Genomic DNA, 4,209 nt, shown 5'->3' with positions numbered 1-4,209 from the left:
TATATATATATATATATATATATATATATATATATATATGTGTGTGTGTGTGTGTGTGTGTGTGTGTGTGTGTGTATGTTGTGCATGATGATTGATATTGTGTATGATGACTGTAACCATGTGTGTGCACGATGTGGGGGATCCATATGCCGGTGATGATGGTGGTGTGACAGATGGATGATGATAGTGCTCGTGTGCACAATGTGGGGGGATGTACACGATGGCACTGATTGTGCACGATGTGGGGGGATGCACACGATGGCGCAAGCTATGCGCACGATGTGGGGGGATGTACATGAGCCGGGTGTGATTATGAAGATATTGATGTTTATCTATGTAATTATGCATATCTATACTTATGAAATGAAAGCTCATGAATATGATATATGATTGACATATATGAGAAATTTGATACATTGCACTTTGGGAATTTTCATGTGTTTTATGTTGATTTTGTTAGTTTAACAGGATGGCCTTTTATTGAGTGAAGGGAAACCTTTTTCTTGGTGCTCTATTTCTTGCTACAGCGAGATTCATTTTCGCTGTAGCGAGAAACTCTCGGGTTTTTTGAAGGGTGGCTGGTCGAAAACTCGCTGCAACGAGAAAATATTGAAACATTCTCGCTACAGCGAGAAAGTTTCTATCTTAGTGTAGAAATTTAGCTGCAGCGAGATTCATTCTCGCTATAGCAAAAAACTTTCTGTTTTGTCTCACATCTTGAGCAATTGTTGCCCTATTATCCACTTCTTTGCTACCATATTTGAGCATGGACTTCCAACATTAAGGAATAAATGAATTAAGTTTAGAATAAGGAGGTTTGGTGAGAAACCCTCAGCCAATTAAGAAACTCGTCGTTTATTTGACCTGATTCGCATGAATGTTATTAAAGTTTTCATTCTCCAAATCCTTTGTTGGGCATGGACCCTTTTCATAAAGTGATTTACTCATGTGGGGTTTACATAAGGGGTTAAATAAGAACTAAAACAAATTGTATTGTTTTGAAAAATGAATGCATCATGATTTTGTTAAACATTCCTTATGGTATGCTTGTTCCCTTCTTGTTCACTCACTGGGTTGTACTCACCGTTTTCAACTTCATGTTTTCAGATCACGAGGCAGTTGGCAACTAGGTCGAGGTGCCCTTGTAGACTCGACTATTGGTAGGTGTCTTGGCATTCAGTAACTGTACATTCGTCCGAGTCTCTCCACTAGAAATCAAGTATTCTTTTTGAGATGTATAGACAAACCTAATGTAAATTATTAAGATACATGTTGTAGACAATGTATATACACTTGTTTAGTATGCCAATATGAGGTGGCAATGTTTAATATTATTTTGATCCTAAGTTATGAAATGTGAATTAGCATTTTATGATGGAATGATGAACATGTCAGATTAATAGGCTTGCTTGGCCTTAGTGGACTATGTCCATTGGGCCCATGCATCGGTCATGGCTCGAAATTTGGGTTGTGACAATTTTCTTTCTCCACCATGAAAAATCAATTTTCTTTCATTTTCTTTTCCTCGTTTTTTTTTCCTTTCCTTTCTTTTCTTACTTCTTCCTTCTCCTAACTTCTTGGGCACCAAAACCCACAACTTTTAACCTTAATTTTCAGCACAACCAAACCCTAGGAGAGAGAAAGAAAAATCTTTCTTTCCTTCATTTTTAAAGCCAAAAGGTATGTATTTTCAACTCTTGAATTTTAGAATTTATGGGTTATATTTTCATATTTTATTTCCTAATTTCTTCAAATTCTTTTTCTTGGAGATATTATGTTTTTGTTTATCTTTATGCCTCCAAGCTCACCAAGGTAAAGAATCTTTAAATTGGAATAGTTGGTATAGTGGGTTGTGAATTAGACTAGAATTCTAGGTTAAATATTAGGCTAGAATGTAGTTTATCTAGTGTGTGTTTATTAGAATTATTAAGTTCAAATTTATGATATATATGAAGCTATTATTGTTTATTGGCAAATATAGGTTTTAATGGTATTTCAAGACTTAACTTGGAGTAAAGCCTTATTGGTGCTAATTTTGTAAAGTGGCATTACCAAGGTGAGTGAACTTGCATTAAAATCTTTTGAGATAAATGCATATGTGTTTGATTGAATCACTTGAAATATTTTATTGGTCTTTTCTTTAAAATGTGCATGGGAACAAGCCCTTGATGAAACGTTTTTATTTTGTGAAATGTGTAATATAATAAAGCCATGTGTTCTTCTATTATGTGGATATGTATGTTATGCCTTAAATGATAATGTTGTATGATAACTATAACCGTGCATGAGTAGTGTGGGAGTGCACGTGACAGTGCCGGTGGTGTGTGGTGTGGGAGTGCACATGCCGGTGATGATGTGGTGTGGGAGTGTACATGATATTTTCCATGTGTGGTGTGGGAGTGCACATGAGAATATCAGCTATGTGCGGTGTGGGAGTGCACATGAGTTGACTTGAAGATGGTGGTTGTATGCGTTGAGCCATGTTGACTAGTGTGGGAATGATCTTGATATATTTGATGAATGTTTGAATATATATATATATATATATATATATATATATATATATATATATATATAATAATATATATAATTTTTAAATTTATCAAAAAATATANTGTATATATATATATATATATATATATATATATATATATATATGTATATATACAAAATGTATACATGAATTCTTACATGCCTGTGTACCTGCCCTGTAGAGTAGGGATGTTTGGAAAATGAAATGTGATTGCATTGATTATTAAAAGTTGAATTTCCTAAGTGTTTTAAAATGAGTTAAACATCAACATGGTATCGAGTTGTTTATGATATACAAATTGCATGGTTTTAAAACGAGCACATCATGTTTTCGAAAATCTTCCATATCGTTTGCTTGTTCCCTTCTTATGTTCATTCACTAGGTTTATACTCATTCTTTTCAACTTCATGTTTTAGTTTTCAGGTTCGAAGTTAGTTGGATCCTAGGTAGAGGTGCTTCCTCTTGTTCATCGTATGATAGGTTTACCAGGACACTCCATGATAGTACCCATGCTAGAGTCACTCCGCTGATAGTTAAGGTCTTTTGTATGTGTATATGGTTATTTAAATGTAATTCGTGAGATTTGTTGTAAACAGTGTATGTTTTGTTTGCATGATAATGTCACCACAAGTTGGCAAATGGTAATATTATTTTGTGAATGGTATATGTTCGGTTACCATGATTTATTCTTGAGAAGAAATTATTTTTGAAAACTATGAATTAAGAACTTTAGAGGTAAATGAGGGACAAAGGGTCTAATGAACAAGTTTTCATAGAAAGGCTTGCTTGGGCCCAATGGGCTGTGCCTATTGGGTCTGTGCCGGTCATGGCTCAGGATTTAGGCTGTGACAATAATGATTCAAGGATTAGAATTTTGGTGGGTAACCTTTTAGGGTTGATAGGTTAAGGGTGTTAGCTAATGTTATGTATAGGCTTTGAGAAATCTGTCATTTTGCCAATATATTATTGTGCAGTGCTGAGCTCTTGTAAGGATACAAGCATTTTACCCAAGCTAGACTTCTTACACCAATGAAAGTCTTTCAAGTTAAAGACTTAGTATGGCATTCTAGCATTGGAAGAATAAAGAAAAGATTTTCAAAAGAAATCCAAATTGTGACAAATAAGAATAATACGCTAATAAGGTAACTCTCAAAATATACTTTTCTTCATCCAATTATGACTTTGACAAAAACCCAAAATCTTTTATTCGAAACATTTTGTCTCAGTGTGATATGAGGAAGGGAATTAAGCTGTGTCAAAATGTTTTCACCTAATAATCGAGAAATTGGAGAGTTAGGCTCAACTTTTTTTCAAAATTTATCTTTTAACATTGTAAAAGGATGATTAAGTGGCAAGAATTGATGATGACGATAAAACAAAAAACAAGGCTTCTTGCCATGCTTCAATATGAAAGACTTAATATGTTTCATGTAATATGAACATGAAAATTTGAAAATTTATTAATTGTTCGCAACAATGCCACTCTCAATCAAAAATTTAATTTTCTATGATCATTATAAGTAACAACACCATTGTTCCACAATAATTTCAACTCATCTATGAATGGTCTTAAGAAAACAACTATGTTTTACCTTAGGCCTTTTCTTTTTGATTAACCATATCAAGGAAAATGTATGACTACTTCATAAACATCCGCAAGGGTAAATTGTACCTAG

Source organism: Theobroma cacao, chromosome 5 (assembly GCF_000208745.1).
Source record: "Theobroma cacao cultivar B97-61/B2 chromosome 5, Criollo_cocoa_genome_V2, whole genome shotgun sequence".
Taxonomy (NCBI): Eukaryota; Viridiplantae; Streptophyta; class Magnoliopsida; order Malvales; family Malvaceae; genus Theobroma; species Theobroma cacao.
This window is presented reverse-complemented; position numbering follows the sequence as displayed.